A 26,929-nucleotide genomic window follows, 5' to 3' on the forward strand; every position below is an offset into this window, starting at 1 on the left:
TAAGTATCATCTGTTAAGAAGAGAGGTGATTTGGACTTGTGCACAGGGCTTTTTATGTAACTTCATTAGCTAAAAATAATTATAATGTCCTTTTGCAATATTTAATATTGGTATTGTACCCCTCCTATAAGCCCAGATCAAAATTATACCTCCATCAGATAGCCTTCCTTAAAAAATCTTCCCCATCAGATGAGCTCTTGCCTTTTTGTTAGCTGGATAATCTCTTGGTTAATTATGTCTGGTATTGTCTTTATCTGTACTTCCGTGATTCCTTTTTGATATATACAAACCCTTGATGTCAGGCACTCAAAATACCTATGAGAGTAATTTGTACATAGTAGATATTAACAACATTTGGGAATGAGTGACAAACAAATATAAAAATAGCAATTACTAAAATATGCTAACTTTTTCCTATTCTTACCAACCTTAAGGAGAGGTTGTGGCTGCAGTGTCCCATGAAACCAGCTATCCCCATGACTCCTAGATACTAGCTTGAAAAAGACTAGAATTTAACTAATGTATAATACAATACAGGGCTTAGCAAACTACAAGCTAAGAATGATTGTATATTTTGTAATGGTTGAAAAAGACCAAAAGAAAAGTAATGTGAGATGTGAAAATTACATAAAATTAAAATTGTAGTGTTCATAAAGATTTTTTTGGAACACTGCTACACTAATTTGTTTGCATATTTTCTACAGCTGTGTTCATGGGACAACAGAATCAAGTAGCAGCTGTGGCAGAAACTATATGACTCGTAAAGCCTAAAAAAGCCTAAAAAATGTTCACTGTCTCTATAGAAAAGTTTGCCAATCCCTGGTACAGTGAATTATTATAGAATATCAAATTTTTTCTTTTAATATTTACATTGGGTAAGTCTGAAAAGGAAATCTCATAGGCAAAAGGCTTAGAATATACTTTTCTGGGAAAGACAATGATCAAATCCAATACCGGATATTCTTTTACTAGGCTACAGATTCTACCTCACATGGATCACTTTGTTCGTGATCTCTAACTTCACAGTGAATTCTTGACAGCAGTCATAAAAACATAAGGTATAAAGCTGTAGGTGGATTTGTGTAATTTCATCAACACTGTTTGAGTAATAATTTACTATTGACTGTCCTACTGAGAATAATAAATAGCATCATGTTTGAAAACAAAGATGACATCTTTTTGTAGAACCTCTTACCTGTGGGCTCTCAATAAATATGAGCATTTCAAACGTTTTTAAAGGCCTAAGAAATAATACAACAGTATTTGTTCTATTCTTATGTAGGGCATGTTGTGCTCTGTGGATGATGTGGAGGGATAATACAATTGTGAATTAAAAATGAGAGACACAAACAAGAGGAGAACAAAGGACTACAAAATAGGAGATTTGAGGGGCAACATTTTTCTTTTTAACAAAGAAGCTATTCTACAACAGATATTGTTATTACCTTGTTGATTTTTGAAAGGAAATAATGATTTGATTTGAGAGTATAGTTAGAACTCAAAGGAAAAGAAAATGGAGCGTAGCTAAACCTTTAACTGCTTTTTTCACTTATAACATCTTTTGTGGGGGGTTGCAGAAAAGAGGCTGGAGTTCAAACCCAGCATCTTCTGTGTGTTTGAGAGAGAAGTTTAAGAACAATGTGGAACATGTAATATCTCCCATAATAATATTTTTTCAATGACTCCAACTACTCTGAAAATGTCATTTGTAGATAAGAAGTATTGAGTCTGAAATTACGAAGTAGTAATTTATTTGTAACACTCAGAACATTTCTATGTAGAATTGTCAATTCCCACATTGTCCATTTATGCTTCTTAAGAGAAATATTGATCAAGTCCATATGAAACAGTTATAAGTGACACTCCAATAGAAGATTTTACTCTTTTCAATTCTGATATTGTTAGTTATTATAATAAATTAAACTCAAAATTCAGTCACATCATCAACATGCAGTTTCTCCTCCCCCCTTTCTTCCCTGAAGACTCTGCTGTAAACTATAGGCTAGAAGAAAAGAGTGTCTCAGAGCCTTGTGAAAAGGATTCCATGGCAGAATCCTAAAATGCTACCTCCCCAACCTGTGAGCTATGTGATTATGTTATGTTATAACACAAATGAGATTTTGCAGAGGTAAGTAAGGTTGCTAATCAGTTGACCTAAAATAAGGAGAATATCTAGTTGGCCCTAATGGAACCATAGGTGCTCTTTATTTTTTTTTTTTTTAAGTTTATTTATTTATTTTGAGAGAGAGCATGTGTGCACAAGTGGGGGAGGGGCAGAGAGAGAGAGAGAGAGAGAGAGAGAGAGAGAGAGAGAGAATCCGAAGTAGGTTCTGTACTGTCTGTACAGAGCCCAATGTGGGGCTCAAACACACGAACTGTGAGATCATGACCTGAGCCCAAGTCGGATGCTTAACCGACTGAGCACCCCCCAATGCCCCCGCAGGTACTTTCTAAAAGAAAAAAAAAAATTTCTCTAGCTGGCAATGGAAGGGAAAGCCAGGGTTAGTTAAAATGTAAGGAGGATTCAACTCATGGTTGCTATTTCAAGATGGAGAGGGCTAGGTGAGAAGGAACATAGGCAGCCTCTAGGAGCAGACAGTGGTCCCTGGCTGACAACCAACAAGAAGACCTTGGAACCACCACTGCATGTAACTACATTCTGTCAACAGCCTACATGAGATTGGAAGTGGGATTCTTTCCTAGAGCCTCCAGTTAAGAGCCCATCCCAGTCAAACCTTGACCACAGAATTCTGAGAACCTGACTATTGAACCCAATTGAGCCTACCAGGACTTTTGATGGACAGAACTATAAAATAATAAGTGGAAGTTGTTTTCAGCTGCTCTCCTTGGGATAATTCATTGTATAGCAGTAGAAAACAAATACAGACTATATACCATGTACTCTTAACTATTGATATTTCAAGATATAGACTTATGGGTATAAGATAGGGATCTTAAAATGTCACTACTTGAACAACTGTCAGATACTAAAAGACTGAATCAGGATTATCAATATTTTTTTTAGTTCTGAAGAGGATATCTCACAAAAGCAGACTGTTGACCTAATTTCTAATATTCAAATAAAAGGGAAATCTAATTTTGATAATATTTTTTAGCGTTCTTTTTTTTCTTCTCATTGGGTATATGAAGAAAACTTTTTTCTTTTTCTTTTTTCTTTTCTTTTCTATTTTTTGTCTCTCCCTAGCCCTCAATTTAATAGACTATGCTTTTGCAAATTGAAATATATACAAAAAAAAATTTCTAAATGTTAATTCATCCTCCCTGAGGCTTCACAATTCAGGAACAAATACTTTCCTGAGTCTTGTAGCTTTTTTTATGGCAATGATAATTAACTTTACCAGTTCAATAAGAATCTTTCCTCCTTTTGACCAAGACACAATTAGATAAATTGATTATGCAACCAAGACCATACCTGGTAGTGTCATACTGTAGGAGAATAAATCTCACTTCATCAGTTCCGACAAGCCCACCATGAAGAAATAAAAGTTCTACTTCACAGGTGAAACCAAGGGCCATAAAACAGCCCCAGAAAATTGGTCTGATACATGTTCCAGAGCTTACACGCTATAAATAACATCACTCTGTGGCAGCCCAGAAATCTCATTGTATTTTAGGGACTTTGGGGAGAGAAGAATCTATCCAAATTTATAGACTCTACTGGTAAGCTTTGTTGAATTTCTTAGATTTACTTTCTTGGTCTCAGAATAAAACAGCCAATAAGAGCAATTCAAAAACTATGTCTGGAATAATAGAGGTTATTGAAAATGCAATCTGAGATTCTTTATGAAATTTGTACAGAATTTCCTCCAGATGAGCTGACCTCAGCAAGGAGGCTCTTGTGGTTATTAACACCTCATGCTACACCCACATGTCAAGATAAAATGAGACCAGCCTTCTCTTGTTTTCAAGAATAATCTTTTGGGATTATTTGTTTGGTGTTTGTTTGTATATTTTTGAGTCCAAGTGAATTAGAAAATATTTTATGCATACTGGAAAGACTAAGTCTTTTGATCTGTACTAGTAATTTCTGGTATTTCTGCCACTGGACCCAGATTTAACATCCTGTTTCCCTAATTAATAAGCTAAATTTGGCACATGTTGATTCTACATTTGTGTTAGTGTTTTCAACTTTTTCAAAATGACACATATCAAAAATATGATTAAATCTATTTTAGGTTTCACATCTAACCTTTTATAATTTTATTGGGATTGATGATTTTTAACTGTGGAATTTTACTCTGACATAAAGATGGTATAACTTTTCTTTTTAAACCATTAACTTTTAAAATCCTAAAGGAATCACTGTTATAATTTAATAATTGCCTTGCTCTTGGTCCTGGAAGTTTCTGTGATGTTGAATGAGAGGAAAAGACTATATTTCTCTAAATCAACTGGTTAATTTAGATTATCACTGTTTTTGAGTTTGAAAATCATCATATCTATTTCTTGGCAATTTATTGTTTCCTTATTTGCCTTAAGTTTGCAACAGTATTTTCCAATCAGTAAATTCATTGCTAACTTTGATTTTTACACTCACAGACACTTTTACATTAAAGAAACCTGAGAGAACTACTAAGTATGAAATGCTACCATTTAGGAGGAACTGTAATTGGGTAAGTGAGGGCTGGGACCAGAAGAGAAGTAAATATCAATGGTTGAGTAAAGAATATGATCATTAGGACCAATAATTAGACAGTGATATTAGCAGTAAAAATTTTTTTTTTTTAATTTTTCACAGCCTCCTGGGTGGCTCAGTCGGTTAAACATCAGACTCTTGATTTGAGCTCAGTTCATGATCTGACAGTTCGTAAGATTGATCCTGCCTAGAACTTCACACTAACAGCACAGAGCCTGCTTGGGATTCTTTCTCTCCCTCTCTCTCTGCCCACCCCCCCAACTCACATATGTGTGCACCCTCTCTCTTTTTCTCTCTCAAAAGAAATAGATTAATTTAAAAATAAAATTTTCAGGGGCTCCTGGATGGCTCAGCTGGTTAAGCGTCTGACTTCGGCTCAGGTCATGATCTCACAGTTCGTGGGTTTGAGCCCCGTGGGCTCTGTGCTGACAACTTAGAGCTGGGAGCCTGCTTCTTCGATTCTGTGTATCTGTCTCTCTCTCTGCCCCTCCCCTGTTCATGCTTTGTCTCTCTCTGTCTCTCAATAATAAATAAACATTAAAATTTTTTTTAATTTAAAAAAATAAAATTTTCACTCAATTATTAGTAAATTGCACATGGGGAAAAACAATAAATATGAATATATCTTGCTTTATCTTTGGATTTCTTATAGAATGCCTTTCATTTTGATGTACAGATTAAAACCAGTAACAATATTTTAAATGACTTGAATACCCAGATTATATTATATTTTGTCAAGTGCTATGTCAATTGTTCTTGCCTGTCTTATTCTGGGGAAAGATTTTATAAGATGGATAGAATAAGTTGGTCTTAATTAGTCAACAAGTCTTCATGACCATCAGTTTTCCCCAGTAAGTCTTAGATACCAGTCTATAATTTAAATAATTACTATGGCATTAGCTTAATTGCTTCACGAGAAACTCTTCCTGGTCAATTACTGACAAACAAAAACAGCAACAGGATGTTAACTCCTTATTTTTATTTCAAAAATAGCAATTAGCTTCAACAAATGACAGGTTAAATTCTTTTATTACATGACCAATGCAAAAGCTGAGACCCTGTTACAGATGACATTGAACTCGTATTTCCCAGGTAAACATAGAGTTAAAGTAAGAAATTGCCATTAAATGAAAAAATGATATTTTACCTTGTTTTCAAAGAAAATATTTTCATTCAGGAGTATTGCATTTATTAAGGGATATACTGATACATACTTTTTACCTGAAGACACATGACTGTATTTGGTTGGTATTCCATTTGGAAACACTTCGGGGTGTCATTTCCTCCTTTGGATATTGGTTGACTGCATGATGAATATGAAGGAAAGTATATCCTGAATTCCTTTGGAACCCTGAGAGAACAAAGTAGACTAACTTATATGGATACCTTTTTTCTACATATCTATTTTTGTATTTGATACACTCCTGATTATGTTGAGAGCCAATATTTCCATTGTTATAAAAGTTTATTTTTCTTGTCTACATAAGTTTTCTCAGAAGGGTAGACTAGAGACCCTGGACAGAGCTGAAATTCTATCCTGTCCCTATAATGCTCAGTGTGAAATAACAAGTGAAAATTTGATTAGGTTGGTTTCAGATTGGCCATAATATTTTAATTCAGGACTGGTTATTGAGATAAGGAATGATGTATTTGCTGTGGTTGTAGGGTAGGAAATTCATTATTATATAGACATGCAAAAAATGTGTGGGGCTTTTTACTTATCTATAACTGATAAAATTTTCCTGAGCTCTCAGCTCACTCAGCAGGAGTAATTGCAATGGGGATCAAAACTTCAGTTTACCAATTTAAGGCGTATCATTTTCTTTCAGTTTAGACAGTTTCTAGTTAAAAACAATATGATTAGGTAAACATTTAGTCAAGTAAAAAACCAACTCTTTATCAGGGCTATTTGTCCTGTGCCTGTCCCCTTTACAAGAGGGAGTCTAGGGGGTGCCTGGATGACTCAGTTGGTTAAGTGTCTCACCCTTGATTTTGGCTCAGATCATGATCTCAGAGTTCGTGAGATCCAGCTGTGTGTTGGGCTCTGAGCTGACAGTGCAGGGCCTGCTTGAGATCCTCTATCTCTCTCTCTGCCTCTCCCCTGCTTGCACACATGCACTTTCTTTCAAACTAAATAAATAAATAAATATTAAGGGAATATATATATGTATGTGTGTATATATATATGTGTGTATATATATATGTATGTGTGTGTATATGTGTGTATATATATGTGTGTATATATATATATATATATATATATATATATATATATATATATTAAAGGGAATCTGGATGAAGGAAAGTTTAGGATCTTCATTGAAGGGGTAGAATGCCTCATGATGGTCTTTGTGTTGGTCTGGCTTTTGGATTTACAATGATTGATGATTGCTATCCACTGACTCATGATCCATGTGGTCTAGTCCTTGAGTGTCTTGCTGGTGTTCATCATTGAAATCTATGGCTAAAAAATTATGGTTTGTTTGTCTTGACTAAGTCAAGATAATGTCAATTCTGTACTATCTTGATCCAAGATGACACTACAGATCCCTTATTTCTTCTGGGTGTTTCTCCCACGTGCTTTCTAGTTGGTCTGGTCTGCCCGCATTGAATTTTTTTGTTCTAGGAGTGTTATGATTTCCTCATTGTAACCACTTTTTAAACCACTTCTCTCCAGTGCCTCAGCACTGCTACACCTCTCCTCTCTGCCTCAGGATCAGTGTGAGGATGGTCTCAGGGGACCCAGTAGGAGATAGGCCAAACCTCCTCCTCCTGGCTTTCTTTTCAACCTAATTAATATCCCACCTCCTGTGAAGTTAACCCTGAGAGGTATATACACACATCCAAGGGGCTCTCTTCCCTCCCAACATCACCTTTCCTGGAAGAGAAGGGCTTTCTCCTCCTTCTTTTCTGAAAGAAACTTGCTGATGCCAGATCGTGGATTTCCTCTTTTCTATAGGCTATAATAAAACCTTGCCAACCAATTTGCTCAACTTTGTTCTTAACATATTAAGAGGAGCTAAAAATTTTTGGAAAATATTTTTTCTTAACAAATGGTGATACTTAGCCTATTGACTAGCTGAAAAAGTACACTTTGGTTTTCAAAAGCTTAACATTTTCTTGTTTTTTAGATTGCTGCTATAATCATCATAACTATCCTACAGGCAAATGGATGGCTCCAGAACCATTTTTTTTATTCTTTCATACAGCAAAAATCACTGATCAGATGTTACATGCTCAGGACAGTTTCAGGTGCTTGCACGCTAGTGGCAGAGGTGAACATTAAATGAGAGAGATAAGGAAGGTATTAGAAAGTGATAAATTCTGTGGATAAGAATGAAACAGAGAAGGATAAGTGGACATGTTGAGAGGGGAAGTTGTGCTGTTCTCCGTAGTGGGGGAAAGGTCTCATTGAGAAAGTGACTCCTGAGAATTATCTGAAGGAATGGAAGGAGTTAGTCATTTGATATCTGGGGGAAACCATTTCAGACAGTGAAAAATAGAAAGTTCAGAGGCTTAAGGGCAGGTAGTGTGTCTACTTGGAACAAGAAAGGAGTAGGAGATGATGTCAGAGAGGTAATGAGCAGCTAGAACATATAGGGCCTTGTAAATCAGAGGTGGACTTTGAGTTTTACCCAGGGTGGGTCAGGAAGCCACCAGGCTTTTAAGTGAGGAATGATCATGATCTGAAGCAAGTTTTAGCAGTCTGTAGGAGAGTAAGCAAGAAAATGAGACCATTGGAAGTTATTACAGTGATATAGATGAGGGATGATGGTGGTTTAAACCAAGCCCCTAGGGGCGCCTGGGTGGCGCAGTCGGTTAAGCGTCCGACTTCAGCCAGGTCACGATCTCGCAGTCCGCGAGTTCGAGCCCCGCGTCGGGCTCTGGGCTGATGGCTCAGAGCCTGGAGCCTGTTTCCGATTCTGTGTCTCCCTCTCTCTCTCTGCCCCTCCCCCGTTCATGCTCTGTCTCTCTCTGTCCCAAAAATAAATAAATGTTGAAAAAAAAATTTAAAAAAAAATAAAATAAAATAAAATAAATCTGTTTAAAAAAAAATAAACCAAGACCCTAGCTGTGAAGAAGTAGCTAATTTCTGGCTATATTTTGAAATTAGAGACATCGGAATTTGATAAGAAACCAGATGAAGGCAGTAAAAAAAAAAAAAAAAAAAAAAAGAAATGAATCAAGGATGGTACGAAGATTTTGGCACTGGAACTTGAAAAATGGAAATGTCCTCAACTAAAAAGTAAAATGAGCACATTTGAAATAAGGGGGGGGGGGGAGCAGGAGCTTAATTTTGGATATGATATGTTTGCAATGTCTATTAGACATCCATGTGAAGAAGTTAAGTTGTCAGCAATTAAATCTGTAGGTCAGGCATCCAAGGGGGAAGTTGGGTTGGAGATGTACATTCTTTACATCATTAGCATACAGTCTTAATTTCTTACCTAAGAGTAATAAAAGCTTGCCTTACTTGACAGGAAAGAAACAAAAACAGTAAATTGAAAGAAGCTAATGGAATGCCTGAAAACCAAACCAAAAGTTCTAACTAATCATAGATTTTAATGAACACTTAAAATCCCTCTCCAAGTAGAGATGTTGGAAGTAAAAAGATTACAGAAGGAAGTTATTCAACAATTCTTTTATTTATTTGTTTGTTTGTTTATTTTTTGCTATTTTTAAAATTTTTAAATCCAAGTTAGTTAACATATAGTGTAATAGTAATTTCAGGAATAGAATTTAGTGATTCATTACTTACATATAACACCCAGTGCTCATCCCAACAAGTGTCCTCCTTAATACCCCTCACCCCTTTAGCCCTTCCCCCCACCCAACACCCCACCAATAACCCTCAGTTTGTTCTCTGTATTTAAGAGTCTCTTATTGTTTGTCTCCCTCTTCGTTTCTATATTATTTTTGCTTCTCTTCCCTTATGGTTATCTGTTTTGTATCTTAAATTACACATATGAGTAAATCATATGATCTTTGTCTTCTCAGACTGACTTTTTTCGCTTAGCATGATACACTCTAGTTCCATCCACGTTATTGCAAATGGCAAGAGTTTATTATTTTTGATTGCCAAGTAATATTCCATTGTATTTATACACCACATCTTCTCTATCCATTTATTGGTCAATGGACATTTGGGCTCTTTCCATAATTTGGCTATTGTTGATAATGCTGCTATAAATATTGGGGTGCATGTGCCTCTTCGAATCAGCACTCCTGTATTCTTTGCATACCTAGTAGTGCAATTTCTGGGTCATAGGGTAGTTCTATATTCAGTTTTTGAGGAACCCTCATACATAAAGGGTTTCTCTTTCTCCACAGCCTCACCAACATCTGTTGTTGCCTGAGTTGTTCATTTTAGTCATTCTGACAGGTGTGAAGTGGTATCTCATTAGGGTTTTGATTGGTATCTCCCTGATGATGAGTGATGTTGAGCATATTTTCATGTGTCTATTAGCCATCTGGATGTCTTCTTTGGAAAAATGTCTATGCATGTCTTTTGCCCATTTTTTTTCACTGGATTATTTGTTTCTTGGGTGTTGAATTTGGTAACTTCCTTATAGATTTTGGATACTAACCTTTTATCTGATAGGTCATTTGCAAATATCTTCTCCCATTCCATTAGTTGCCTCTTAGGTTTTGCTGATTGTTTCCTTCACTGTGTAGAAGCTCCTTTTCTTGATGAGGTCCCAATAGTTCATTTATGCTTTTGTTTCCCTTGCCTCTGGAAACATGTCAAGTAAGAAGTTGCTGTGGCCAAGGTCAAAGAGGTTGTTGCCTGTTTTCTCCTCTAGGATTTTGATGGCTTCCCGTCTTACATTTAGATCTTTCATCCATTTTTAGTTTATTTTATTTATTATGGTGTAAGATAGTGGTCTAGTTTCATTCTTCCGTATGTCACTGTCCAGTTTTCCCAACATCATTTGTTGAAGAAACTGTCTTTTTCTTTTATCATTGGATATTCTTTCCTCCTTTGCCAAAAATTAGTTGGCCTTACATTTTGTGGGTCCATTTCTGGGTTCTCTATTCTGTTCCAATGATCTATGTGCCTGTTTTTGTGCCAGTATCATAATGACTTGATGATTACAAGTTCATAATACAGCTTGAAGTCGGGAATTGTGATGCCTCCAGCTTTGGTTTTCTTTTCCAGGATTGCTTTGGTTATTTGGGGTCTTTTCTGGTTCCATACAAATTTTAGGTTTGTATGTTCACCTCTGTGAAGAATTCTGGTGTTATTTTGATAGGGATTACAGTGAATATATAGATTGCTTTGGGTAGTATTGACATTTTAACAATATTTGTTCTTCCAATCTATGAGCATGGACTGTTTTCCATTTTTTTGTGTCTTCTTCAACTTCTTTCATAAGCTTTCTGTAGTTTTTAGTATATAGATTTTTCGTCTCTTGGGTTAAGTTTATTCTTAGGTATTTTATGCTTTTTTGTGCAGTTGTGAATGGGATCAATTCCTGGATCTGTCATTCTGCTGCTTCATTATTGGTGTATAGAAATGGCAACCAATTTCTGCACACTGATTTTTATATCCTACAACTTTGCTGAATTCATGGGTCAGTTCTAGCAGTGTTTTGGCGGAGTCTTTTGGGTTTTCCACATGGAGGATCATGTTGTCTGTGAAGAGTGAAAGCTTGACTTCCTCTTTGCCAATTTGGATGCCTTTTATTTCTTTGTGTTGTCTGATTGCTGAGGCTAGACTTCCAACACTATGTCGAATAACGGTGGTGAGAGTGGACATCCTTGTCATGTTCCTGACCTTAGGGGGAAAGCTCTGATTTTTTCCCCATTGACGATGATATTAGCAGTGGGTCTTTTGTATATGGCCTTTATGATACTGAGGGTTTTTATCAAGAAAGGATGCTGTATTTTGTCAGTTGCTTTTTCTGCATCTATTGAGAGGATCATGTGGTTCTTATCCTTTCTTTTATGAATGTACCACATTGATTGATTTACAGATATTGAACCAGCCCTGCATCCCAGTAATAAATCCCACTTGATCATGGTGAATAATCCTTTTAATGTATTGTTGGAGCCGGTTTGCTAGTATCTTGTTGAGAATTTTTGCATCCATGTTCATCAGGGAAATTGCTCTGTAGTTCTCCTTTTTAGTGGGGTCTTTTTCTGGTTTTGGAATAAGGTAATGCTGGCCTTGTAGAATGCATTTGGAAGTTTTCCTTCCATTTCTATTTTTTGGAACAGCTTCTAAAGAATAGGTGCTAACTGTTTTTTAAGTGTTGGGTAGAATTCCCCTGGAAAGCCATCCAGCTCTTGTTTGTTGGGCGATTTTGGATTACTGATTCAATTCTTTTACTGGTTATGGGTCTGTTCAAATTTTCTATTTCTTCTTGTTTCAGTTGTGGTAGTTTATATGTTTCTAGGAATTTTTCCATATCTTCCAGATTGCCCAATTTGTTGGCATATAATTGCTCATAATATTCTCTTATTATTATTTGCATTCCTGAGGTGTGGGCTATGATTTCTCCTCTTTCATTCGTGATTTTATTTATTCAGGTCCTTTCCTTTTTCTTTTTGATCCATCTGGCTAGGGGTTTATCAATTTTGTTAATTCTTTCAAAGAACCAGCTCCTGGTTTCATTGATCTGTTCTATTGTTTTGTTTTGTTTATGTCATGTTATGTTATGTTATGTTATGTTATGTTATGTTATGTTATGTTATGATGTTATGTTATATTATGTTATGTTATTTATTTTGATAGCATTGGTTTCTGCTCTAATCTTTATTATTTCCCTTCTGCTGGTTTTGGGTTTTGTTTGTTGTTCTTTTTTCCAGCTCTTTTAGGTGTAAGGTTAGGCTGTGTATTTGAGACCTTTCTTCCTTCTTTAGGAAGGTCTGGATGACTATATACTTCTCTCTTTTGACCACCTTTGCTGCATCCCAAAGGTTTTGGGCTGTCATGTTTTCACTTTTATTGACTTCCATGTACTTTTTAACTTCCTCTTTAATTTCTTGGTTAACCCATTCATTCTTTAGCAGGATGTTCTTCAATCTGCAAGTATTCATGGTCTTTCCAAATTTTTTTCTTGTGGTTGATTTTAAGTTTCATAGCATTGTGGTCTGAAAATATGCACGGTATGAACTCAATCTTTTTGTACTTGTTGAGGGCTGATTTATGAATTAGTATGTGATCTATTCTGGAGAATGTTCCATTTGTCTCGAGAAGAATGTGTATTCTGCTTTAGGATGAAATGTTCTGAATATATCTGTTAAGTCTATCCAGTCCAGTGTGTCATTCAAAGCCATTGCTTCCTTGTTGATTTTCTTCTTAGATAATCTGTCCCTCAGTGTAAGTGGGGTTTTGAAATCCCCTACTATTATCATATCATCTATGAGCTCCTTTATGTTTGTGATTAATTGAATGATATATTTGGGTATTCCACATTGGGGGCATAAATGTTTACAATTGTTAGATCCTCTTGGTAGATAGAGCCCTTAGTTACAATATAATGCCCTTCTCCATTTCTTGTCACAGTCTTTATTTTAAAATCTAGTTTGTCTGTTATAAGTATGGCTACTCGAGTTTTCTTTTGACAACCATTAGCATGATAGATGGTTCTTCATCTGTTACTTTCAATCTGCAGGAGTCTTTACGTCTAAAATGAGTCTGTTACAAGTAGCATGTAGATGAGTCTTGTTTTCTTATCCATTCTGACACCCTATGTATTTTCATTGGAGCATTTAGTCCATTGACGTTTAGAGTTAGTACTGAAAGATATGAATTTATTGCCATTATGTTGCCTGTAGAGTTGGGTTTCTGGTGGTGTTCTCTGGTCCTTTCTAGTCTTTGTTGCTTTTGTTTGTTTATTTGTTTTTTTTCTTTTTTATCTTTTCTCCTCTCAGAGAGTCCCCCTTAAAATTTGTTGCAGGGCTGGTTTAGTGGTCATGAACATCTTTAGTTTTTGTTTGTCTGGGAAACTCTTTATCTTTCCTTCTATTTTGAATGACAGCCTTGCTGGATAAAGAATTCTTGGTGCATATTTTTCTCATTCAGCACGTTGAATATATCCTGCCACTCCTTTCTGGCCTGCAGGTAGAGTTTCTGTGGATATGTCTGCTGTGAACCCGATCCATCTTTCCTTATAGGTTAAGGACTTTTTTCCCCCTTGCTATTTTCATAATTCTTTCCTTATCTGTGTATTTTGTGAATTTGACTATGATATGCCTTAGTGATGGCCTTTTTTTTGTTGACTCTAATGGGAGTTCTCTGTGCTTCTCGGATTTTGATGTCTGTGTCCTTCCCCAGATTAGGAAAGTTTTCCACTATAATTTTCTTACATAAACCTTCTGCCCCTTTTTCTCTCTCTTCATCATCTGTGACTCCTATGAATTGGATGTTATTCCTTTTTAATAAGTCACTGAGTTCTCTAAGTCTTCTATCATGATCCTCTCCTCTGTTTCTCTCTTTTTTTCTGCTTTATTATTCTCCATAATTTTATCTTCTAAATCACTGATTTGCTGCTCTGTTTCAACCATCCTTGCTGTCGTGGCAGCCATTCAAGATTGCATCTCAGTTATAGCATTTTTAATTTTGTCCTCACTAGATTTTATTTCTTTTATCTCCACAGAAAGGGATTCCATGTTTTTTTTTCAACCCCAGCTAGTATTCTTATTTATTATCATGGTTCTAAATTCTATTTTAGACATCTTGTTTGTATCTGTGTTGATTAAGCCCTGGATGTCATTTCTGTTTTCTCTTGGAGTAAATTTGTTCATTTTGTCACTTTGGAGAAAGAAAAAAATTAATAACATAAAAAATGAAAATTAAAAACAAAAACAAAAAAATCAAATAAAGTAAGGTAGATCCTAGGTGTGTTTTGCTCTGCTTGTTGAAAGAAGCTTGATAGAATAAAGAAAAAAGGGGAAGAAAAAGGAAAAAAAGGTAAGAAAAACTTTAAAAATTAAAAAAAACATAATAAAATAGAGTAAGATGAAATAAAGAAAATGAAATCGAACAAAAAATTAAAAATAAAATAAAAATAAAATTTTCTCTTTTTGTATCCAAGAATGAGGAAGAGAGAAGTAAAGGAAAGAAAAAAAGAAAAAAAGAAAATAATTCAAGGAAAAACAGAAGCAAAGAAAATGAACAAGTAAATGAACCAGCAAACAGAATGAAAGCTGAATGAAGTTACATCCATTTTCCCCTAGAACTGAAACTGTGAAGACTTTTATAGTCTGTACACTAAGCAGGTAGAGTGACTTGTGCTGGTCTTCTAGGGGATGTGCTTGGAGGACACAGTTGGGCAGGGCTTAGTGTAACAGCTCTGTTCTCCACTAGGTGGCACTGCTTAGTTTACTTGAGTGGATCAATGTGGTACATGGGAGAGGTGGAAATGGCTTCATCCAACTCCCTAGTCTCTGGCACAGGAACTTCCTGCTCTCACCAGTCCACGATCAAGTACCCCTCCTTTGTCTCAGGCCTCTGTCCACTCCTTGCCTCTACCCTGTCCATATCAAATCTATCTGTCTGCCAGATGGCACCTCCCTCCAGAGTTTGTCTCAGATCGGGTTGTGTTTTAAAAACCCATGCTTCAGAGACTCCCTGTGGCTTGGACTTGCCCTGACTTTCTGGGGGAGGGTCTTGTTGAGCAATGCCTGGGTGCCTGCTTGCCCCAGAAAACATTCATGCAATTGTGTAGTGGCAGAGGTTCAGAGACTTATGGCAAGTCACAACACACAGCCTATGCCAGGTTTCACTGCACTCTGGCATCTTTGTCCCAATACCAGCAAACGTGGCTGTTCTCCAGGGTCTGCTGGGACCTTTGCCTGTGGAGAGGCCATATTGCCTCTACCAAATTTCACTCCAAACAGGGAACCACTTCTCCCCATGTGGTACACAGTCCCCTCAGACCCTGCTGCCTGCTCTTGGGGATTCACCCTATTTCCTCACCAGAGCACCACCAGGCACTGAGCTCCAAAACTTCAGACTCTGTGCTCCACAGTTTATAGGATGCTGGTGGCATTGAAACTCTCCTTTTTCCTATAAATGGTTTTGTGGAACAGATTTCTTGTTCAGTCTCCTGTGAGTGCTTACACTCATTCTCTTTCTCTCCAGCTACTTTTGGGGGAGTGCTTTTCTTGCACAATTCTGATGCACTGCACTCTCCCGCATTCTTTTTCTCTGTCCTCTCTCTGCAAAAACAGCTCCCTAGCCTCTGCGGCTTTTCTGTCCTTTAGTTCACCTCTCCACACCGTGTACCTGCTGAGTTCTGTGGCCAAGTTATGTGGATTGTTGTGTTAATCCTCATATCAATTTCCTAGGTGTTCAAAATGGTTTCATGCTGATCTAGCTATGCTTCAGGGACAAGACAAGCTCAGGGTCTGCAGGATTCTCTGTCATCTTAACTCCCTTCCTCAACAGTTCTTAATAATTGACAGTATTCAGAATATTTTCAAGTTTCAGTTATCTGCGTGACATGTTCCTTCACCTTCTTCAAGTCATTGTTCAATTATAGGCAATGCTGACCACTGTATTTAGGTTTCAGCCTAATCTTTCACCATTCTCATTCCAAATCTCTTTAACTGCCTTATTTTGGTTTTTGTTTATCAATAGCATTTGTCACTTTCTCAAATACTGTTATTTTCTTATGTTTGTTCATTGTTACATTGCTTAGCTGATACACAGCTCTCAATCCTGCTGGCCTCACCTATGATTCTGGCTTTGGCAGTGGCCGCTGGTTCCCTGTGGGCTTTTGTTTTTAAGTTTTTATTTATTTATTTTTGAGAGAGAGAGCACAGGGGAGGGGTAGAGAGAGAGGGAGAGAGAAAGAATCCCAAGTAGGCTCTGCACTGATAGCACAGAGCCCAGTTCATGAGATCGAACCCCAAACTAAACTCATGTTTAGTTTGACAAAACATCAAACTAAATCTCAGAATCCTGAAATGTTGTCATTTATGCCTGCAGACTTTGATCAGTTTCATGTAGTTGCAGTCTGACTCAGGCATGAAGTGCCTTACCTCAGACTTCCATCCTAAATTACCGTCTTAGGGCTTCTCTGACAGTGCAGACTTCCTTTGGCAACTTGCTGGATTCAAAATTAGTGTAACCTGAATGTGGGGGAACTTGATCCTGCAGGGCTATCCTTGGCCAGGGAGTTGGGCATTTAGTTCCCTAAGGCAAATGTTCCTGTATGCCTTTTACAAAGTTTCTCTTAGGTATAGAATAAGAGAGTGGTGGCCAACTTACTGCATCCATTAATTGATTCCTCACCCATACTTCTTTTATTCCTCTTGTCCCTAATTTTGTCCACTCAGATAATACTCCTAAATTATCCACTTACATTTACAAGAAGTCTTGATCACGGACTCTACTTTATGAAGAATTCAGGCAAATCATTTCTTTTTCTTCTTCTACCACTTCAGTTGCCCAAAGGTAGCCGATACATCCAAGCATCCAGAAGATTATCTGGCACCTGACAGGGTCCCAACAAATATGTACTGAATTGGGAATTAAACGTAATTTGGCTCTCTCTAAATGAGGTCAGGATTAGGAAGCTGTGATTTCAGTGCCAAAGTGCAACTATCAAAACAATGCATTACCTAATAGTCATTGAACTAGACCATAGGGGAGTTCCAACATGTATGACAATAGGGAGTAGGTGTTAAATGGCCTGTTTATGAGGCATACTGCTTGGGATGTGTGTACTTCCTATATGTGTAAATTTGGAAGATTCTTTAACCTCTCTGTGTTGTGATTTCCTCATTTCTAAAATGGCGATAACAATTATCTCTAGTTCAAAGGGTTGTGAGGATTAAATGAGTTGATATATATAGGACATACATGCCATGCAGTAACATGTTTGAATATATACAACATACATGTTTTCAATTATTATTGTTGTTGTTCTTGTTGTTCTTGATTTCCACCACACATAGTATGAAGACCCAGTATCAAATTAAAATAAGTGGACAGTCCCAGACTTCAGGTAAATCTAACCAAAGTTTTCCTTCCATTTTCTTGTATTTTGCTTGTTTTTAGTTACAATTACCATTTACTCTAATAACATTTAAGCCATATAAAAATATATAAAAGTCCACAATATGTTCCATTGCCACAGCCCTGCTGAAGTTTCATTTTATTCAAGTATAACTTTATTTGTTTGCTAATAATATCAGCCCAATTTATAAATGAATTAACCAATTCATGATAAATATTATCATTAGAATAAATACTATATGCTAGTCTATCCTTGGGTCCCCATGCAAGGTTCAGACAACTTGTTTTGCTACCGTGAAGCTTGTGGACAAAAACATCAAACTAAATCTAGAATCCTGAAATGTTGTCATTTATGAAACAGAGTTTGCCATGCCTACCCCATCATGTTTGAAGGAGAATTAAATGCCATAATGTTTATGAAAGAGCCTGAACACGCTCTGGCATGTACTTGAAGATCAATAGCGCTAATTGGAATGAATGCCAATTTGAATAGCACTAATTGGCATCCCATCCATACCCCATACTTCTCTGAACTGGTTGCTGTGATTTTCTTAAAAAAAAATTCAAATGCAAAGTTTTAACCCTACAAATGTCTCATTAGTACTTGTTGAACAGAACTCACTTTCACGAAAATAAACGTTCCAGAGATGAGCATTAGAGATTGAAACCTTTTCATTAACCATAACAGAACCAGTTCCGGAGTTATTTCAGCTGCATTTCAATTTGTCATTTAATTTAGTAAGTCACAATGAGAACTACTAAAAAGCAACCTAATCCGAGTTCTTTAAATTCTTTTAACTTGGCGTTATATGCTGAGCAAATGGGTTTATTAAGAAAGCTGCTTGTGAGGCATGATACCTTGAGTCAGATGCTAACCGGTGATTTACAAAGTTTTAACTTATGATACATGCTAAATGTGATTTTTAAGGTAATAGAGATAAGATAATGAATGGAACACTAGCCTTTGCATTAAAAAATTAATCTCTCACTGGATGACCTTGACTTAATCTTTAATTTTTAAGCCTATAAAATATGTGGTTATGGGAATGTAGAAGGAGATAGTAACAAAAATCTCCAATTGTTTTTTTTTTTTTTTTGGCAAAAAAACTCTACAAGGAAGGTCTTGTATACATACAAGATATTATTACTTTAGCAGTTAGGAACCTCAAGTGAGATTCCCACTAACAGTGTACTTGCACAACTATGAAGGAGGAAAGAGGACAGTTTAGTTTCATTGTAGGCAGCTACCAACAGTCTTTTTCTAGTATAAGGTGACTTACGAATATCATTATATACCCAGCTTAGCACTTTTACTGCCTTTAGGTTAAGTGCCATAAACTCATGGGACCTGTAACCTCACGTGTAATAAAATTTTTAAAAGATGAGAAAAACATGATTTGCAATTATTCAGCCCTCTAATACGAATTTATTTACAATCACTTTGACTCCTGAAACGAGTTATTCCTAATCACAGGTGAGATAATTTAGCATAATCAGATTGTACCTTTTTACATCAGTGCTGATGAAGTGTCTAGGGCAGAGCAGGTACCAAATTAAATTCGGTAATAAATTCCAGTGACTTCATTTATGGGGAAATGAGTATCTCTAAAGTAAACCAAAATACTGGAAGAAAACACATAACATTTTTCAAAGGGGTTTCTGAAGTTTGAAACAAACTAGCATTTGACTTGAAATAATACTGGATAATTACTGAAAAGATTTGTGTCTGTATAAATTCTTCAAAACTATGATCCTAGAATCTAATTATCCCTTACTGCAACCTTAAGAATGTATTTAGATGGTTTATGGCTAGAGTGTTAAAATCTAAATGACCCCAAATCCCAGAAACAGAGATGAAAGTACTGTATTAAGTCTAAACTGTTTGGGATTATCATTTTTCAAAGGTGTTTCCTGCCCGGTTTTAAATGACAGGTGCCAAAAATGATAAGTAAACAATTCTGTCAATAGACCACTTATGTTCCTTACTCTCTTCTTCTCAAAGTGACAAAGCGCCTTGATTCCAGCAGTGATTCCCCAGTCTGCTTTGGCTTTGGGTTTCCATTGTGACCATTAACTGCTGAAACTGAGCCCAGAGCCCATGATCACAAGATCTGAACGTCGTTGCGAGGGATCCTAAGGAGGTAAATTAACTCATTCCTCTGCCTCTAGGAAGGACAAACCGTGCCCAAATATTTCCAGAGGAATAATTTTGCATCCTAACAAGAGTGAAAGACTAAGTAGTGGGAATTTTCTTCAGAAACACGTTTGCATACTTTTGGACTATTTCTATGCTAATGCCATTGAACAGCAAGTACATGTTCTAAAGCGCACATGGGTGGTGCCTCCCCACACAGTCAGATTAGCGCATGACTCGGATTAGGCATCTTGCTCTCACAGATTCATTACTTCGCCTGAGAAAATTCCTTTTATGGATTAAACAACCCCTTGGAATATAACCGTTTTTATACATCTTATTTTACATGACTAAATGTTTCTACTCTCAGTATTTTTCCATCTCTCCCCTCAGCCTCCCTCTCCATTCTTTCCTTCCACCTTTTTAATGTGGTCCTCTCTCTCCCTGGCCTGCTCTCTACCCTCCACCCTGGCTAATGACACCACGAAGCTTGAAGTTTAGCTCACTACCTTGGCACCGTCTTTTCCCTGACCTTTTCTATTCTGTTGGATGCCAAATTCTGTAAGTAATGTTTTAAAAATGACTCCTGAATCAGTTCCTCTTTTCTATTCTGTTGCTGCTATCCCACTTCAGCCTTTTATTATGTTTTGTTTGGGTATAAATTAATTCCCCTACTCTTCTTGCTTTGGTTTTTCTCCAGCTGCCAAGTATATCGTATGCACTGCTGTCACAGTGGTCAGCATGAAGCATAGCTTGGACTTAATCTTGTGTTGAAAACTTCAGTGCTTCCACATTATCTGCCGAGGCATCAAACCCTTTGGCCTGCCTCTTATACCCCTGTTCCAGCCCCGCCCCCCACTGCCAACACTCATCATATGACCCAGAATACTGACCTCCTAGTATTACCATTCACTTTTTCCCTTTCACATGAGTGATAGTCTTCCTAAACTATGTAAAATTTCCTGAACACGCTCTAAATTTTCTTACATATTTTTTAAATGTTTATTTTATTTATTTTAGAGAGAGAATAAGAAAAAAAAAAAACACAAGCAGGGGAGGGGCAGAGAGAGGGAGACACGGAATCCGAAGCAGGCTCCAGGCTCTGAGCTGTCAGCACAGAGCCTGATGCAGGGCTTGAACTCACGAACTATGAGATCATGATCTGAGCCAAAGTCAGATGCCTAATCAACTGCGCCACCCATGCACCCCTTACATATTTTTTTCTAAGTCCATGTTTTTGTGATCTTGTTTCCTTCATCTAAAATTTTATTCTTCCAGTATTTATGTATTGAAATTGGACTCCTCCTTCAATTTCTAATAAACCAAACAAAAAACCAATTAAACAGTAACAGCAGCTACACTCTATTATGCTCTTCTAACTTGTCAGGACTATATTGAACATCTTGAATACATGGTCCCTGATCCTCACCCAAACATTTACTAGGAAGATATTATTATAACCATTTCACAGGTAAAGAAACTGCCATACAGAAATGTTAGTTGATTTTTATCCTAGGCTGCAGAATTAATAAGTGGGATGTTGGCACATCTTAATAGTTACTAATCTAATACTCTTTCCAGCTTTTTTTCCTTAGCAGAACCCTAATTTTTATTTTTTGGAAGGGGGATAACAGTGTGACCAGCTAAAACAAAAAGAACACAAAAACTACATATCTTAATCTCGCTGAAAACAAGGGGTGAGCCCTTTTGACATACTTCTAGCCAAGGAGACCTAAGTGGTGGTTTTGGCAACATTTTCTTATCTCTTCCATATCTCTTTCTTCCTCCTTCTCCTTTAGGAAGCAAGAGCCGAGATGTCTAGTGAAGCAGGAATCATCCTGGAACTGTCAGGATGGGAGTTGGAACACTAAGGAAGGTAGAGGAAAAAGGCGACAGAGCCTGGGGTGTTGACAGTACTGAGAGCTGCTGCACTGTCACCTGTCCAGAAATGCTTGTTGGGTAAAAAGACTAAAGTTTAATTTGGTTAACTCACGTTGGGCTTTCTGTTGCTTATACCTAAGCCCAGTTTCCAACTGGTGCATGAGGTGTGCATGAGACTTCTTTGGATTCCATCATCACTGCCCCCTTCGTGATGCCAATTAAACCTTACCTGAATCCCCATCTCAGAAATAAGATTTTCTTCCTTGTGTATGGCCGTTAAATTCTGAACTACTTTTAAGGCCTTTATTAATTCTTTTCTTCTTTGGAATTTTGTATTGTAAATTCCTCAAGAACACAGTCTATAACTTCTTTCCCTATACATAAAAAAACACTGAATGGATATTTACTGGGTTGGATTAAAATCCATAAAATTCACCGTATAGTTTTCTGTTACCGGAGTTCCTATGAATTAGTTTTAATCTTCTTTAAATTTGATATGGACATAAATGCAATCCAAGGCACAATGATTTGACCTCCCATTGCTTCTGTCAGGAACGAAATCCCTCAGCTTTTCCTGAGTTTCTGATTATTGCCTCAGAGGTACATAGAAACAAGGCCACTTCTGCCTGGTTCTTCTGCGAGGCCTCCTCATTATCCCCCTGAGCTGCCGCCTCTGATGCTGCTGATACTGCCACTCTGCCCATTCCAGACTTGGGGGAGGCAATGCTGCATTCACTACCTTTTCAGTTCAGACCTAGACACAGATCTTTTTCTAAGTACTCCTTGCACAACTGAGACCAGGATATGCCTTTTTAAAAAAAGCAGTGAAAGAGTAGGGATGATGCAATGGAAGGAAAACACATAGAATCTTTACAACTATTCTAGGTCCAGGGCCACCGACTTACAGCTTTATCTTCTCAGCTGCCACATGACCAGGCAGTTCACCCCCACCACCAGAATTTCCACATAGACTACCAGCCCTAAATATTTATTTCCTCACACCATCATAAGGCCTCCTTCCCTTAGGCTTCATTTCTTTATTTCCTGTGATTGAGAATGACAATTAAGGGACACCCAGGCTTCCCCCCTAGTAAACCTACGGCCCTGACTAGTCTATCACTCCAAGTGAGTTATTCTGATATTTACAGAAATTTTGTTATGTGAATACAAAACCTGATTATAGTCCAAGTATAGTGTATAGATTACATTTGGGATGTGGTACATCATAATTAGTTTCCAATTTGAATGAATGTGAATGAATTTTTTAAATAATACTTTAACATTGTCATTATTAATTTTGTCAATTGCTGGTAACTGGGATAGTGTCACTAACTTTCACAATTAACAATTTAACTTAAAAAAATTTTTTTTAGTTTGTTTTGAGAGAGAGAGAGAGTACAAATGGGGCAGGGGCGGAGAGAGAGGGAGAGAATCTCAAGCAGGCTCCACACTGTCAGCACGCAGCCCGACATGGGGCTAGAATTCATGAACTGTGAGATCATGACCTGAGCTGAAACCATGAGTCAGATGCTTAAAACAACTGAGCCATCCAGGCACTCCAACAATTTGAAATTTTAAATGTGGTGGTGAAGTCTCAATTTCAAGTGGTTTGAAGAGCAAGGAAGTGAGTATACATAAAATTTTAAGATGTTTTGTGGAGAAGGAAATAAGTAGGACTGGGGTTGGAACTTGAGGGAGTGTTAGGGACCAAGTTTATGCTAAATAAAGAAATTAGAAAGAAGAGGAGAGAAGAAAGGAAGAGAAGTGAAATGAAAGGGAGAAAGGAGAAGAGGAGAAAGAGGACGAAGAAGCAAGAGATAGAGCTTTCCAGTGGAAAATGTTAATTACACTGTAATGCTTTTTGATGCTTTATTATCAACTTCAAACTGAGATAGCCTTTGATAACATATTCTGATTTTAAACTACTCTAGTAGAAAGTTGTAAAACATTATTATTTTAAATCTTTTAAAAAATGGAACACTCCAAATTGTGCTCCATGAGACGGAAGCTAATGCAACAAGTAGTTGCAGAACTATTTGGCCTTGGAATTCAGTCATTAGGAGAGAGCTGCCGACTCAACTCTGCCTGAGCAGCAAGAGTGAAGTGAGTTTGCTCCGCTCTTCTCTGACCTCCAGCACAGAAGGCAGGCTGTCTGTAGCCTTTGTGAAACTTAAGGAAGTTTTCCCTTTGAGGGCAAGACCCCCATTTGCAATTTGATTCTTTCTGGAATCCAAAGTAATAGAGTAGCCACTAACAAGAAAACAAGTAATGAAAGAGAAATTAAGGAGTGCATTTTAATGATGATTTTTATAGATGAATTCCCAATGATTGTTGGTTGGCGTATAGACTTTCTTGGCTGAATGAATGATTGATGTGATAAACACTTTACATTCTTTCAAATTCTAGAATATTTTATATTTTTGGACATAAGTTCTTTGAACTTGAGTGATTCTTGAACATTTAATTCACATTTTTTGAGGTCTTTGGAATAATCTGGTTATCATGAAGAATATCATTGATTTGTAAGGTTAAATTGAAGTCATGTGAGCAACATCTTGGTAGTCTTATATGCAATGTACAAACAGTGTTCATGGATAAAAAGAAAAAGCTCAACAGATGTGTCTTTGAAGGGAAACTAGTTAGGAATTCAGATGGAATATGATGTTGGTAGCCTCAGTATATTTCAAAGGAATATATCCATTTTGCCCTTGAAAGGAACTATCTTCTCTCTTCCTCTGTGTTTTCTTGTTTGATGCTAGCAGAAAGCATCTGGATTATAAAGCCTGCTTGTTCCTCCCAGAATAACTGCTACTGCCTCCTGCTAGTCTTTCATTTAGTGGAAGAGGGGGGTCAAATGAATCTTGATTAATAGATCCCCATTCCTCTCCTTCTCACCTCTTTCAAGCTGTGCTGTCATAAAATTAATGTTAAGCTGGTTAAGCTGGTTCTATCTTAAATAGCTCAGATCTAATGAGATGAAATTTAGTGGGTTAAAAGCAAATACTGTTTCCCCCATCAGATATCCCAAATACTACTATAAAATACACAGTAAATATAGGAGGCATATATTAATAGTTATTAATAGAAATGTTTTTATTTTTGACACTTTTGATATTTTTTCTAAAATAAACAGCCATGTCTTTATTTTTTTTTTAAGATTTTATTTTTTAAGTAATCTCTACACCCAACGTGGGCTCAAACATACAACCCTGAGATCAAGAGTCTTAAGCTCTACTGACTGAGCCAGCCTGGTGCTCCAGCAGCCATATCTTTATAACAAAACTTTAAACATTATTTAAACTGATTTTGAAAGTTCATGGTAGGTAAAGTATCTCCCCCAAATTCCCTCCTCTCTATGTAATTCTGTGAATAGTGGCCTCTGATCTTTGCCAGTGTGTTCTACTGAATCAGTTCCATGACTATTCTATCATTCAGCAACTAGCCAGAAAAACAGAAGCCACTCTAAATCCTTCAAATACAGGGAATTGATCACCCAGGTGATGGAAAACAGAGGCTAAACAAGGGTTTGTTAAGGCAACCCAGAGAAGTTCTAATCACTCTCAGTTGGAAAGGACAACATATGAATATGTGGTTGCCTAAAACCAGAAGCTGGACTCAGGATGAGTCCCCATGATGAGGGGGCCAGTGATTTCTGGGGGCAAGGCCTGGGGTGTGCTACCAAGAGCTGGAGCCATGGGGGAGCCATGGGCACTGTCAAAAGATTCCTTAAGACACAAGAAAAGAAAAAATACCCTCACTTTCTTCCTGTAAGGAAAATTGTTAGGATAACAAAATATTGCTTATGTCTTTCAAAGACTTCTCTGTTTTGAATCTGAGGACAGGAATCAGCCATGAGCTAAACTGAATTTTTGTTCAATAGCAACAATCTACGAGGTCAGAGTCAATAAATAGAAAGACTGGTTCATAATATTTATTGATGGGGTAAACAAGGTTGTCTTTTTATCCTTTCTTTTACATTCTAATGTAAAATCCAGTGATATTATGCAGATTCTGAAAAACTTTTATTTACATCCTCCCTTTTGTCAATCTGTAATATAGAGGAGATAAAGTTAAAAATAGCTGTATCTATTTATATTTTCTGTGTGCAAAACTCTGACATGTATTAATGTTTTCAATTCTCAAAAACAACCTCATGGGGTAAGTAGAGTGATTAACCCATTTTATGGAAGAGGAAATTGAAGGACAGAGAGATTAGCTAATAGGCACATTCTTATATACAGATGACACAGTTGTATGTTAGGGTATTAGAAGTGGCCTTTGTAATCGGTTATGCTATGTGATTATTGCCACAAAAAAGGTCCTCAGATAAACTCTTGTGAAGTGGAACACTTTTCTTGTAGACATTGTGCACACGCCAGCACCTTACAGCAAGCACCATCTTCTTTTACTGATACCTCTACAGTGGACTCCAGACTCATCTCATCCCTCCCATTCTTATCCTCTTCAGTCTGTATTCTGCAGGGCAGCCAGAATAACCTCTTAAAAACACAACTCTTCTTCTCAAGGCCTTCTAGTGGTTGTCCATTGTTAGTTAAGCCCAACGTTACCCAAAAATACTGTACCATGTGTTTTATTGGGCGGGCTTATATATTACTCAGTACGTTTGAAGTGCTGTTGGTTTCCTGGTGTTACTGGGCAGTCATTTACCTACCCATCTGCACTTGAAAGGACATTGTCTTTATCTCTGTCATACTCAGAGGCCATGGGCAAGCTCTGTAAATGAGTCAGAAAAATCATCCTGAAATTATCCTTACCTTCCGCCTATGAGAAGAGCATTGATCCTTGGGCAGCAGAGTTCCAGAGAGTCTGGAGACTTGAATGTGAGGCTCAACTAATCCCTAGAGACCCCCTGAGGGCTTGTGAGTTGCCTGGAGCTTCTGGCAAAGTGACAACCATTTTGTAAGGTCTCTCAATGGTGCTATTTGTTTTGGCCTTTCCTGGGTAAATTTGGTGGGCAGCCAGGGCAACAAAGAGTATTCCTCAGACTAGAGTTGGAAGAGGCAGCTAGGGTGAATCTCTAAGTAGTAGAGGGATGTAGGACAAAGGAAACTGGCTAAGGAATAGGTGAGCTAAGATTCTCAACGTACTTGCTTATATTTGAACAAACAGCCAAAGCTAAAAGAATGCTACAATGGGCCTTCACATGCTGGGAGAAAAACTTGGTCTCCTGGGTGCGCTACATTTCATCCTTTGTGGCAACGAACCATGCCAGGATTTCAACCTCAGTGCTGCTCTTGACTAGCAAAGTATCTTAGGTGTTTCA

General features: G+C 37.2%; 1 long non-coding RNA gene across 4 annotated transcripts in view; it reads left to right on the top strand.

Moving 5' to 3' along the window:
- The first annotated feature begins 709 nt into the window (after positions 1-709).
- The window catches only part of LOC147578509 (uncharacterized), a 54,558-nt gene continuing 28,338 nt past the window's right edge, over positions 710-26,929 (top strand). For 2 of the 4 annotated variants that reach the window (XR_015255279.1, XR_015255277.1), the window contains exons 1-5: positions 710-875; positions 14,701-14,884; positions 17,570-17,619; positions 19,633-19,771; positions 21,564-21,640. This is a non-coding gene — a long non-coding RNA (uncharacterized LOC147578509). Of the gene's footprint in view, positions 876-14,700; positions 14,885-17,569; positions 17,620-19,632; positions 19,772-21,563; positions 22,081-26,929 lie in introns of those variants that run through there. The other 2 variants (XR_015255276.1, XR_015255278.1) reach the window with 2 other exon arrangements.

This window comes from Puma concolor, chromosome C1, assembly GCF_028749965.1.
Source record: "Puma concolor isolate L17-30 chromosome C1, mPumCon1.1.hap2, whole genome shotgun sequence".
NCBI classification, from domain to species: domain Eukaryota; kingdom Metazoa; phylum Chordata; class Mammalia; order Carnivora; family Felidae; genus Puma; species Puma concolor.